This window comes from Condylostylus longicornis, unplaced genomic scaffold (assembly GCF_029603195.1).
Source record: "Condylostylus longicornis isolate FDR11 unplaced genomic scaffold, ASM2960319v2 ptg000038l, whole genome shotgun sequence".
In the NCBI taxonomy this organism is placed as follows: Eukaryota; Metazoa; Arthropoda; class Insecta; order Diptera; family Dolichopodidae; genus Condylostylus; species Condylostylus longicornis.
This window is the reverse complement of record NW_026578007.1, coordinates 7,448,250-7,463,922: the sequence shown is the minus strand read 5'-3', so window position 1 is coordinate 7,463,922 and position 15,673 is coordinate 7,448,250.

The window sequence follows — 15,673 nt, the reverse complement described above, 5'->3', positions numbered from 1 at the left end:
ATTCATTTTACTCAAAACCTTAAACCATAAACTACAATACAAATTTTTCAAATTTTTCAAAATTTTAAAAATCCAACGTTTCTCTTTCACATATTGCGTTTTCTGGTTTAACCCTACTCTTCTGTTAAAAAACAAAAATATTGTAAATCTTAAATCCTTGTATTCAATGAATATCAAAATATTTCTCATTTAATCCTTGATAAGCTTCAAGGTATACATCACATACATATTTTGTATTCCTTTTATATATTGTAGCCTTTGTATTAATTCATAAAAAACATTTAAAAAATATATTTTATAATTGTATTTGTGCGTACGATTTCTAATATTACGCAAGTGTGTGTGTTGTCTGCAACGAACTTTAAAAAAAAAAGTGATTCAATAAAAAACACATTGAAAAAGAAAGGATAAAAAGGTGCGCATTTTGCGAGAATAATTATTAATAAAAAAAAAAATGAAATAAAAATGAAATAAATGAGAAAAATAAGGGTCTGTCACCTAAATTGAAGGGTTTCTTTTTTGCCCGAACAAAAGGAATGAGTATTCAAAAACAAAAAACAAAAAAAAGCGAGCGTAAAAAACGGAAAGAGACAAAAAATAAAGGATGATTATGATAAAAATAAATAAAGGATCATTGCAAAATTAAAGGATACATGCATTTACAAACAAACACACATATACATAAATGTAATATGAGTTGATTTTTATCATTAGTCATAGGAGAATGAATTTTTATTTTTTTCAATGTTTTATTGAGAATTTTTGCAATATATTAAAACAATTAAAGGATCATATTGTTGTTGAGTTGAAAAATTACTTAAAAATGGCATTATAATGTAGAAAGTCCACTTATGAATGGATATGCCATAATAGGAAACTCAAAAATGTTTATTTAAATTTTTCTCCTGTACTTTCATATTCAAAAAATATTTTATTAGTGCTTCGTCCTTTAATGAACAGAAACTCGTTTAATAACATCTTTTTTTAATGAAATTTAGATTTTTTAATAATAAAATATTTATTGTTATGGCTGATTTTTTAGAATTTAAGTACTTGCATCGCCGTGTCGCAAACAGAACCGCCTAACTGATATATTTCTCAAAATTTCAGACTAAAACGGAATTCGTAAGAAAGTAACATCATTTCTATGTCAAAAATTAGTGTAATCACAATAACTCGTTTAGTAATTCGATTGGGATATACTAATTTATGATGCAATTAAATGAATTTTAGTTTTTTATGAAAATTTTTCGAAATTGCAAGTTACGGAATCTCTTATACTTAAATATGAAATACAAAATGCCCTTACTTTCTTATAATGAAACCAATTACATAAAATTGTAGCATCTTAAATTCTATTATTTTTATTATTACAAATTTTTTATATATATATTATACAAATTTTTTATATATTTATATATTTTAACCAAGATTGTTGCAATATTAGAATGAAATGAGCGGACGATGTAAGGACTTCTTTTGATATCTGAAATTTTTTGCGAAAATGAATTCGGAAATAATTTGAAAATTTATTAAAATTAGACCATAAAAAACACTCGTATATTATAGAATAAAGGGCTCAAATTCAATTCCATTTTAAATACAAAATCCAATAGTGCTTGTTCCCCATAATTAACTTAAAGTTAACTGAGACAACTCCTTTCTATAACTATTTTTTAACTTGAAATTTTTTTCTCTACTTTTTTTTTTCTAAATATTAGAAAATCTAATAGTTATTTTCCCCTTTTTTTTTGGCCTTGTAATTTTTTTACAAATTTTTGGAAAGTAAAAATAATTTGTGACGCGATCATTTATGGCAATAATATGATGGGAGATTTAAAAAAAAAAATGCAATATTAAAAATTTTAGAGGCGCTTCATGCAATATTTGTTACTCAATCCTTCAATAAAAAACATTTTTTTTTTTATTTCGTTTTGATTAAGAAAAAAAAAAGGATATTTTAGGGTTTTTTTTTTATACTTGCCAGGAAAAAATTAAATGAGAAGAATTTGTTTTTTTTTTTTTTTCTATTTTATTCCCAATTGCATTTTATTTTTTTCTGGTTGAGAAGAAGTGAATAGAAATTTAACGCAGCCTATATAAATCTAAAAATTTTAATTCTTTATTTCGTTTTTCAGTAATTTTTTTTTTAAATCATGATGATGATTTTTTAAATATTGGCGCAATATAACACATTTTGAAAAAAATGAGGTCAATGATCGTATATATTGGTTTTAAACTTCAAATATTTTATTTAGAAAATCTTGGAGTACTTTTAATAGAATGCTTATATATGGGGCTTTTATCATAGTAAATTGTAAATTATTAAATTTTTTTAATATTTTTTAAAATTATTTTCTAAATAGTTATCTTAAATTTTAATTATACAGTTGACTTTTGTGAGGGTTGCAACTCAGTTTAAGTATTTTCATATTAAGAAATCTGTCTAAATCTTTGTTATTTATTTGGGATATCTCAACTCTATACACACTATTCTATACTTATGCTCTATTTGTATACTATAGACACTTTCAATATCTAGTCCATGTTTGCCCATGAACATCCCACGTGAGCCATTAAAATATTTAACATCTATTCTTTAATTTAATAATTTTAATCGAATCAATCCATTAATTTTATTCAATTTTTGTTCAAAAGTTCAAAAAACTTTACTAATTTTGTAGAACAAAAAAAAATTGAAATTGATCTTGCTTCTTTATTCAAAGTCATATATACACAATAATAAAATTGTAATAAACGAACACATTTTAAAATTTTATAAAAAATAAATTTATCCTTGTAAAAATGAAATTCTTAGACAGTTGCTTCGAACAAGGAGTCTCAGAAGTTCATTGAACCTATTTTGTATTTTAAAATTTTTATATATATAGAATGTCTTAGAAATATTTTTTATTTTAATACATTTGATTTATTTTTTATTTCTTCTCCTCTTGTCTTGTATTTTTTGTTTCCTTTAATATTAAAAAGGACAAAAATAATTTTTTTTTTATTCCTTATTGAAATTTGTGAGAAAATAACATACAACAACCCTTTATTAACTCTAGAATAATCATTTAAGAAATGATGTTATTCTTTTAGAAAAAATTGTGATAAAATGAAAAAATATACATTTGCAATGTATAGGGTCTCGTGTTTGTGGTAGTGACCATATTGAAATTTTATAATATTTCTAGTTTATATACTGAAGAGGGGAAGTTGAACATGAAAAATATTAAAATTTTTTGCTAATTTTAAAAATAATGCTTTAAAAATTTTTTTTAAATTTAAATTTCACATTATGAAAAATTGAGAAATTATAGGCGAGTACCAGAATATAGCAGTAAGTGCGCTCTTAAAATTCCTTTAAATAATTATTAAAAATAAATCTAAATTATTCGAAACGAAGCGTTTATAATCAAATACATACAATATTATGAGAATAATCATTGAAATTTTTAAATATGTACCTATTTGCATCATGATTATAAATAGCTGAGGTCTATACAAAGAACTTTAGAACATAATTTTCCAAATAAAAATGTTACTGTGGCACTGTTGCCTATCATTAGTAGTTTTTACTAAAAGTTTAAACTGAAAAAGTGGAATACCTATGTAGTGTTTAAAAAAAATGATATATAAATCACGGTATGTATAAAGTACAATAGCTAGAAGTAAAAGGTATAGAGTAGAGTGTTTGAAGCAGATGTATTTATGTGAATATATATATGCACATAGGTATGTTAAAAAATTGTCTTGGATGGTGAAGATCTATGTATTATTTATATTGGAGTCATGATTTTTCATTTAAGTGTAAAAAGAGAGTAATTTAATAGGGCATATTTTATTCATTTTAAAATCTTATATTACCAATGGTAAAACTAAAATAATACAGGGTGCCGTAAACTGAAAGGTATTTGCGAAACAAGGTAAAAGAATACGTCGAGGCGAACAAATAATACTAAGTGACATTTTCCTTTTTGGGCTCTCCTTTTCGAGTAAGCTTGAGGCTGCGTTTAATGAATGTCTTTCCACAGTACATTAACAAAAATGGGATGCGATTGCAATTTTTAATCTACAACTGCAAATATGAATTCAATTATTGTTTTTAAATTATAAAAGATTTATAGCTTATCCCATACTAATTGTTATTTTTGAATAAGAGCACACCGCTATTTCGAAAAGAGAACGCCAAAACTCTTTTAATTTTTTATAAATTTGGAAATTTTGAATAGTTTATTGGATAATATCTAAGACTTATGCTCGCGAGTTAAATGTTATAAGCATTGAAAAACTAATGCGTTTCCAATATTCCAAATAGTTGAACTATTCTTGAATAAACAAATGAGGTATCTGTAGGTATTTATTAAGTTGCACTTTAACGAATCCATCTCAGTTTCTATTGAAGAAAAATTAAATTATGTGAAAATTTTTCTAGAAAATTTAAATGAAATTAAAAAACTCAATAATTCAAATATAAGCGATGATGTATTGTAAAGTAAGTTTCTTGTACCCAAAGAAAATATTGAGTACATTTTATAATAAAATTTAAAAATGCTTTTTCATATTATATTGTAAGTATATTAGTTACATGTTTGGTACAAATCAGCTGTTAACTATATTCAAAATTTGGTTTTTGTATCCATAGGTAAGCATCAGTTACCCTTAAAACATAACTAAAAAGTATAGAAGATCCTTTAGATTTAATTAACGAATTTTTACTCATTCGTTTTTATTTTGTACATATACAACATACAATATGACCTATTACAAGTATAAAAGGTAAGGAAACAAAAAAATCATGATATTCAAAAATTTTAAAAATTCTGTTAAGTAATCGCGCGCCATCGTAAATGCAAAAAAAGAACAAAATAAAAGATGAATAAAAAAACTGACTCCTTTCTTTAAAAGCAGTACATGAACATTTTTTGTAGGGTATTATAAATTTACAATTCCGTTTCTAACGATAACACATAATTCTTTAAAATATAGACATACCAAAATTTTATTCTTCAGGGTCAAATTTTTTTCGGAGCCGATTCAGTTACGTTTACCCAGATACCCGTTTCTTTGCTTACTTGTTCTAGATATTAAAAATAAAAGTTATAAAATAATTTCGACTTAATTCATCAAATTCAAAAGTGTGGGATATAATATTGAACTTCAACTTTTCCATTTGAGTAGCTGCAATTGAAGTTCAATATTTTGCCATATCTTAAAATGTAAACTGTTATTCTCAAATTTTATAATTAACATTCAGTACAAGATAATTAATTAATCATACTAACTTTAAAATTGACATGTTTCATATACGTCAAAATCTGTCAAAGTCAGATGTCATGAAGATCCGGTCGAATACAATGAAATCCGATCATGACCGCAAAAAACACAACATATAAAGTTCATGCATTTGGTACTGTAAAGACTGTAAAAATTTAAATGCCAGTGTTTTAAAAAGTATTGAAATTTGTGAAAAATTTAAAAAATTTTTAGTTTTAGTTAAGTGAAACCTAACTATCCCGTAAAAGTAAATGTAAACCTTAAAAAATTTTAGTCTGTTGCGATTCCACCTTGCGGATTTTACTGCCTATTTCAATGTGTATGCATGAGAAAGTATTTAAACTTCAGATCTCAGGTTTAACTAGATTTTTATGAGAATTATGATTTACACAAATCTTAGAATATAATATACATAGAAAGAATATGGATACTTATAGGAGATAGAAAGTGCTGGGAGGCTTTCACGGCAGCGGACAATTGCTTGAGTTTATTAGGAGGGTAGTTTTCGAGTGAATGTTGTAGGACATGATCCTGCACTTAGGAGTGGGTGGATAATTGATCCTTACAAGCGGTCGCAGTGCACTGTTGCCTCGATTGTATAATATCTACATCTACAAGAATATGAGTATCACAAAGTTAGCACGCTCAACTCTACCTCTTCTCGTGTTTCTGCTTTTTCTTTTTTTTGAAATTCAAAATTTAAAAATAAAAAATAAACAAAACAAATTTTTTTTTTCTATATATAATTCCATAAAGTACCTTAGTATATAGTTAAATAATAAAAATAACGTAATAAAAATCGCTGAGAGGAAGGGGTGCTTTCTTTAAAAAAAAAAAAAAAACAAAAATAATAAATTTGCACACAACGAAATAAAAAAGCGAGCCGATAAAATAATCAAACAAAAATTTATAAAATACAAAAAAAAAAAAGGAAGAAATTTCCGATCCCATTGTTTAAAATCCTGATCCTTACTAGTTTTATTCCTTTCAGTTTGTTTTTTTATTTTAGTTTTGTAGATTCTTCGTTATTATTTTTTTTGTTTAAAATCAAGTTCAGAATCACATTTTATAATTATTGTAGAATTCATAAAAATCATCGTATTGGTGCTATTTGTTTATACGCACAGATGTTTGTGTATATGTTTCGGGTAACTCGCTTGACTTATTCTTGTGTTATATCATATTTTAAAAGAAAAGAATTTTTATGAAGGATACGTACGTTGATAAATCGCTTCTCTCTATATATTTTTTGTTAAAATAATTTTAGATCAAATATAAAAATTTATATGATCTAATAAAATTTAATTCAATATATGGGAGAAGAAGTATTCTAGATTTACTATATGAATACATATTATATATAACGCTGAGAAAAGCAATGAATCCCTTTACACACATACATATACATAGGTGTACCTTTACATAATATAGCCGCTATATTATAGCAAATATCGTACATATTATTTTGGATTTATTATACAAAGAATAAAATAATTGTAAAAAACAAAACCATGACGTAAATAATGTACCAATATACTTTAAATATATTTCATACATCCGTATATCTCCGTGTATAACATAAGTATATTAGTTTGTATATGAAATCTGATAGATCTCACCGGTAATGGGTAAAAAAGAAAGAAAAAAAGAGAACTGATGATGATGACGATGATGAGAATTAAAAATTAAATAAAAAAATAAAATAGCAATAATAAAAAAAAAAATTTTATAATAAAAAATTATTTAAAAAAAAAAAATAAGGCAAAAATAAAAAATAAGGAGGAAAGCGTAATAACAACCCGTTTCATATTGAGAAAGGGATGAATAATTTTTCTTGTTTTTTTATTCTTCTTGATTTTAGTTTAATTTTGCACCCCTTAAATATCAGTTCTAATCATTTTGTTTTTTTATTTAAAATTAAAACAGAAATACAGCGTATTTTTTTTTTGTTAATAATTTTTTAAAAAATAATTCATTTGTGTGTTCAAATTATTTATTAGAAAAATTTTAGTTATTTTGAAAAAAAAAATATTAAATTTTAAATTTCTAATTAATGAAAAATAATAATAAATTTTCAATAATAAAAAAAATAATTTACCAAATAATATAAATATTAAAATTCTCTTTTAATAGTTTATTAATTTGCTAAAATTCATAAAATATAATTAAATAATTAAAATTAAATAATTAAAATTAAATAATTTACAAATATAATGACAATAATATTTAATATAAAGTGATTTATATATATGGAATTACTTAATTAAAAATAATAATTATTATTTACTCTAAAGTTAAGTAATATTGAGGGTAAAATTAAAATTACATTGGATCCCGCACATTTGTCTGCATAAATTGGGAATTTACGCATTTAATGTTGGATATTTAGTAATATTAGCATAACTTAAGTCTTATAAAATCAATTGTATAAAATTTCAATTTCGATAATATAATACAAAAATAAATTACTAATAATGAACTGTAAGGAAATTAATAAAATAAATAATAAAATAATTACATTAAATTAGATAATTAAACTTTGTTAAATAAAATGATAATCAAAAACAAGGATGAAACATATAGAGAAACTATTGAACACAATTTGACTGAACTGAAAGTAATTTAAATTCTTGAAGAATAATTCAAAATTTTCCATATTTGTCTATACATTTAAGAAAATTAATTTAAAAAAAAAATATATATTTGATCAGTAAAAATTTGTGGCATCGGCCCTTCAGTCGAAGAGTCTCGGGCTCTCAAATTCTGATTTTATAATTTATATACAAATTTAATATTTATTACTAAAAAAGAAATTAACACAGAAATACTGGCTTGCAGTATTAATTTAAAATGGCCCCCATAATGAGAAATAAAATAAATATTATAATTATTTTTGTAATAATTTGTAATTGCTTAAAATATTTTTGTCTTTAAATTCAATTATACAAGTATTGCAGTTTTGAATTAAATTTATCAAAACATAAATATTGTGTACTTGTAATATTAATTTCTGTCACGAATATGTATTCTGTTATACATGCAAATACGTATATTACGGTTTTTTTTTCATACTTGACATTTTGATGTTGCCATAATTGATTGCTACTTCAGTATAAAAAAGTCAAAAATCATCATTTTATTCTTTTGAGTTGTCGCGTTTGTTGGAAATTTTAGCATAATTATGTAAAATATTAAAATAGACATTTTTAATAAAAACAAATATGATATGAAGGACTCCTTATATTTATTTATTTTTACATGAGTATATCAACGTTGTAGTAATTTTAAAATAAGGAAGATGTAACATAGAGATGTATAAAATAATTAGGTAGTATAAAAAATTAATTTTATATGGTTTTCTAGAAAAAATTTTGTAAAAGTAGGTAAAGTAGAACAATCTTTTTAGTTTGAAAGCAGCTATTTAATAAAAAATTAGGGAATTAACAAATTCTTTTTAAATCATGTTCGAATAGATAACAAATTGACTTCAAGAATTTTGTATAGTTCATATATTTCTGACAAGGACATTGACATTTTAAAAATTTTTAAATTGAAGAACATGAAAAAATTTTATTATTAAACAATACAAATTTTTAGCTGTTATCGAGCCAAGAAAATTACTTATTTCAAAATGTACTGTAAATATATATAAGTTTGTCAGCTAACAACTTGTTTGAATTATTTATATTTTTAAATTGCCTAAATTTAAATTTTTCAAAAGTTTACAACACGAAATCATAAGATTTTTAGAGTATGACAATAAAATAGTAAAAAAGCTGAACGCAAAATAAGGAAAATTATTGTTAAAAAATTAATTAATTTTAATGTTTTACAAAAAGAATTTGAAGGTTCAATTAATGCATAATTTTATTTCTTGAAAAAGTCACAGTAATTACAGACAGACTAAACATTCGGAATAACATTCAGACAAAATTGACATTTTAATAAATTATAAATTTAATAAGACAGTGCCAATAATTAAAAACAGTCACAACTGTGTACTCATTGGATTAAATTGATTGCATTATCGAAAAAAATTACCTCTCAATTATTTCAAATTGAAAAAAGTTCTCTAATGGCAAATAGTTTCCATTTGCGTTTTAAAACAAAAAAAAAAAACGTTTATAAAATTTTAAAATTCCTTAGAAAACAATATAGTCAATTTTTAATAGAATTTTAAAATTTTAATTTAAGTAGATTTTTCAGAATTTTTTTTCTGTCAAACACAATAATTAATAAAAAAAAATTTACAAATTCAATTTTATTTCAAGAATATTCGGAAAGACAATATTAATGTTTTTTAATTATAAAACAAATTGAAATAAACATAGATAGTGGTCTTCAACATAGAACTAATTCAATAGGAAGCACATCATGTCATTAAAACTGAAAATTTAAATAAAACTAATGAGGAAAACATTTTACTATCTACAGAATTCTGTGAGCTGTCTTGAGAATTATCATTGAATCGAGACTTCAAAACCTTAAAAACGTCTTCAATTTTATAATTTAAATACATACATACATATGTACATAATGTACTTTAATAAATTTGAGTTACATAGGTATTCCTGTTAACCAAAACCAAATTATTAACCAAAAACGGTAAAATTTAGAAAAATTAACATAGCCGAATTATATTTTCAGTTACACAATTTTAAATGCAAAAATATAAGAAAATCACCACATTACATTAAATGCACAACACACGTATACGTTAATATAAATTTACATATACAATATATATACATACATATATTCAATATGGCGTACATTTTAAAAACTTGCGTACAAATAAAGAAATATTCAAAAAAAGGCATAATAACTAGAGACGTACAACAACAAATACAAAAAGGATAATAAGAAAATCAGAAGAAAGAAAAAAAAACATATTTTTTACGCAACTTTAAATTTTTAATTCAACATTTTTGAAAAAAGAAAAAAAATTTGAATTTTTTTGATGTTCCTGTTTTTGCTATTTTCTATTTTTTTTTTTGTTTTTGGATGAATGAAAGAAAATTAAAATATTGAAAGTGAAATGAAAAACAATAATAAAATTTGTTGTACACAGAAAAAAAAAATTTTTTAATTATAAATCAAAAAGTGTGTAAAAATTTAAATTAAAATGTGAGGAGTTTCTTTAATGAAAAATTAAGAGAAAATTGGTGTAATTAAGAAAAAAGGAACAACAAAAGAAAATAAGAGAAAATGCGGTATTTTTTTTTTTTATTGAAAAACTAACAACAGTTTTCAATTTTTTTCTCTAGTGAGAGAGAAGAACAGGACACGTTTTTTGTTATATTATTAAATACTCAACCACCATATATAAAAATTGTGGCGTGAAATTGAAATTTACAATATGAGATGAAGAAAAAGTGGAAGAAATATGAGAAGAAACAGAGGAAAAAGGATTCTCGCTTCAAAATTTACAATTTGTTGCAAAAAAAAAAAAACCATAACCAAACTTTTGATTTTAAAATAAGAGGGAAAAAATTTTCAATGTTTTCTCTTCAATGCAACAAAAAGGACATTCTTAAAAAAAAACTTGTGTATTTTTCTATCCTTTATTTCTATATTCCTAAAATATAAATTTATGATTGTAAGTAATTTAAATATTTAAAAAAAAATTTCAATATTTTAAACTTTACTAATTTTATTTCCAAATTTTAAGGTATTGGAAATTAAATTTATGGAATAACAACAACATTGCCATATAGAAATTAGAAAATTCATATTAGAAAACAGAAGGAGCATAAGGATATTTTAAGGCAATTATAAAAGTAAATAATTTTTAAGAATTTTTTACTTTTTTATAAAATTTAATATTTAAAATTAAATTGATTTTGAAAGATTTTGTTTAGAAAAGGTTCTGTAGGCATTACACAGTAATTTTCTTTAAAATCCCTATATATTTTTGTTTTTGTAATTTCCTATATATTGTATTGAATTTTTTTTTTAAATTTAGATACAAGAAGTGGGTGTACATAATATTATTTCAATATTTTAATAGTATATAATGGTATGTAGAAAGGATATTTGAAAGCTAATAATAGAATTTGAATAATTTTACTTAATTAGATTTTGATAGATTCTGAGTATATATAGAATCACTGAAATTCGTATTGTAATATAGAAGGAGAATTAAAAATTATTAATAGATTGAATTGCAATTTTTACATATTACTGACTATAAATTAAGATTTTTAATTATTTTCAATGGAATTTTAAAAATAGCCTAGAATTTCTCAGAAATTCTTGAATAATTAATTAGAATTTATTAGATTATTGGAAAATGCGCAAGATTTATCAAGAAATTATTTTAATATTTTAAAATATATTCGATGATTTCGAATATTAAAGAATTTATTAAATAAAAAATTGAATTTTATTCAGATTTGAAAAATCAATTTCGAAATTTACAACAAATTATGGGTACTTATAACAAATTATTGTTGGAACAAGCTATCATTTGAATAACCAAGAGATTTCAAATCAAAATTCACGGTTGAATCTCTTTTGAAAATTTAAAGATTTATTAGACAAATTTGTGAAAAAATTATAGTGTCTTGCTATGTTAAGTACACAGAAATTTCTAGTTCAAGTAAATTGTATTTTAAGTCAATGTTTAATAATATGTTTGATTGTTTTGCTAGACGAATGTCTGTATTTGGTTCAAATGCATCAGCTTCTATATTTGGTCAAAATTTAGGTGATACGTGATTTGTTTATCACTAAATACTCAGTTTTTTTCATTTTCTTCCAGAATTCTCTAATTACATGTAATACAGATCAAATACCAATTATAAATAGCTCAATAATAGGGAAATAATTTGGAATATACAATAACCCATTTCAATTTTTAGGTATTAAAATTTTCTCCAAATAATATCATTAAATATATGACGATGAAGCGTATATAAAATTTAATTATGTTTTTGTTAGAAAGGAAATTTTACCTAATAAACATACTGTTTTAGGGACACGAAGGTATGAAAATGACATTAATAAATTTAAAAATTTTAATTCATTCTTTTGTTACGTATCGAATCCATAAAATTTTGAATTTTTACTAATTAGAAATTTAATAAAATAAAATGATTATGAAATTTTAGTGGCAATGACCAAATCGAATAAAATGAAGATTCCTAACGAAATTCCTTTTTCTTTAACACTATTGTATATTAATAAGAATAATCGCTTCTATAATCTTATGAAAAATGTTAATTAATAATAAATAATGGGAATTCCTTCATACCACTGCAGTACGGATGGATGACGTAAACAAAGGAAGGTGTCAAGGCAGAAACATTTAAAAATTTTTTTTATCGAACTGGACTTGAATCAAACGCTTTCTAGACGTACGTTCTACCAACTAAGCTACAGAGGTATGAAGAAATTACCGGCAAATTGCTTTTCACATTGCTTTCTACAGTAATCCATATGATTACCCAGTACTACTTACATGAGATATCAACATACAATCTGTTGTCTATTATCATACAAGAACATAAAAAAGGTATTGTGCCTATTACACTGATTTATTAATATATTGGGCCATTCATTTTTCTAAATGTAAGAGAAACTCGTTTGCTTCTTCGAAAAATTGCATAACAGAAGAGAGACACCACTTTGAACGGTATTTTGATCATTGAAGAAAAAAATGTGGCATAAAACATCATTTGCAGTACTCTATTTTTCTAAATAACTCCTAAACCAGAGCAGATAGCATGATCACAAAATTTGAAAAGTTTGCTAGATGTACTTAAATTGGAGAAAGCTTTAATATTACATTGCTTACAAAATTAACATTTTTTAAAAATGGAAAGTTAAAATTTCAAATATTTCGAACTTTAAAGTCCTGTAATTATAACTAATGTAAATATTCAGGGTTTCCTAATCTGGAATTTCTAAATCATATTTAAGAACGCGCCTGTCTTACACAGGCACATAAAGTTATACATAATATTTCAAAAAGTAAAAAAATCAGTCGAGAATAACTTTAAATTCCTGTAATTCGAAACTTGTTGAGCTGCGAACATAATTTCCATACAAAAGTTTTGTCTATTCATAAGGGCCTATGCAATGGTATATATAGTGCACGTGGTACGCTGTATATCATGGGATTATAAGAAAAACCTCCTATGTATGCCATATTTGAAAAGTTTTGTAATAATTCGGGAAAAATTTGAAAATACTCAATTTCGAATTTTTTTCCAAATTTCGCTACCCTTTCATTACAAATATGTAGATCGTAAATTAAAAGAGACTAGATTGAGGGTGTTCCCCATAAGCCGAAGATATTATCTTCTTAGAAGCATAAATTTACAAATATTGAACATAAATATTTAAAATTTTAATTTTTTCGAATTCTGTGGTTATAAGCAACAACTACATGAGCAGTCGAATTAGCTATATACCGATGTTTATTTTATTTCAAAACCGATATATATTCGAATTATACACATAGCTTAGACTAATATAAGTTTTAATTTTGTTAATGAACTTCACTTATTTCCGAAATTAAAGCTAAAAGTATGAAAAGCATAAAAAAAATTTTTTTAGATCTAATTTTTGTTATAATTCGAAACAGAATATTTCAACTTATTCATAGTTTTTATTTAAAATATAAAATCATATGAATTTTTTAAAAGAGCATTCAATCGTCCATTTTTTTAATATTCTCCTATAATTTACATTATAAGGATCTTCCTATAAATTTAGTAATGATCATTATCATTTACCCATACTACGTTTTGTATACCTTCTATAATAAAAATAATAGTCAATATAAAAATTTAACACACATACTATTGTAGAAATTTTAATTTGTGTATTGTCCAACCATACTGACCATTTTATATTTCACATATACTTAAATTATATACATACATTCATTCAAACAGAAATAATAAAATTGTAATAAAAATTTTTTTATTTCTGAGAGTAACATAAACATATTCGTTTACATTACAAATTACGTACAAACACACACAACTACAACAATATTAATAATATTATATTTCAATTCAAAAATGTATACATATAATATGGTTGGTCAGCGGAAATAATATGTTATAAATTCTGTTGTATATATATGTTTGTAGGCTTAAAAGAAAGGGAGGAGAAAAAGAATATAAACAAAAAAAAAATTCAAGGATAACATACGTATATACGCGTGTATGTATGCATGTATAATAAGTATGTACATGCCATATGCATATTAAAGATATTATTAACATGTACATATGTATGTGTGTATTAACTAAAATTATGATACGTTTATATATTATGTAGGTTTTGTTACATTTTAAAAATGAATCTTAAAAATGTTTATGAGTAAATTTTGTAGCCGTTGCAACCAAGGCGTGTATTTTTGCTGTTGTTTTTTGCTAAATTTCTTCCCTTCTTTCATTTTTACACTTACTTTTTGTTTGAATATTGTTTTTATATATCCTTTTGTTATTATTCTTGTTACTATGTTGTTGTTTTAATAGTATATTTGTACGTATATATATATTTGTGAGTTAAAATGTTATTAAACTCTGGTAGAGCGTTAGTTATTATTTTTTGTATAAATTTCATTAACAATGAAAATTTCAGCGACAAAAAAAATAAATGTTTCATTTGAACGTTAAATGTCACATTGAATCAAATGTCAGAAAAGCATAGAAAAAAATATTGGAGGGAAAATGATTTTAATTTTTTTTTAGTGTGAATGTGTTTGTGTGTTTATTTAATATGTAAATGTATTTTATTAATAATTATTTATTTTTTTTTTTTTACATTATTCTCATTTGACAATGCTCTTATATCATGTAAATACGTGGTGTGTTTTAAAAATAAGAGCACTATGTATATAAAATAATGTAAATTTAAATGGCGGTTCTAATAATAAATTGTTCGTATATATGTATATATGTAGATTAATTTCTATGAATTAAAAATTAAATTAAATTGGTATTATAGATTGTTATCATAAGATTAAAATTATTCACTTAAATTAATTCGAGTTCTTATATCAGAATTTTAATCAATTAGGCTTGATAGTATTTTAGATGATAAAGAAGAATAAACTCTTTAGCATTTTTGTATTCTGTTTGAGATTTTATATTAAAATAATTGTCTAATATTTATGGAAAAAAATCCAAACTTGACACAAATACGTGGAGGTTGGGTGCAAAAATATACATATGCCATTTTTCAAAAAAAAAATTGAGATAACTAGTGATTCTGAGGTCCCATTACATTCTCCTCATTTTACTTTATGCATGAAGACCTGTAATGTTATTTGAAACCCTTAAAATTTTTATGTAAAAAGTATTCATTGTACTGTGTTAAATACGGATATGAAGCATTGAATAAATAGGCACATTTTTGCACTTTTCCTCCACATTCT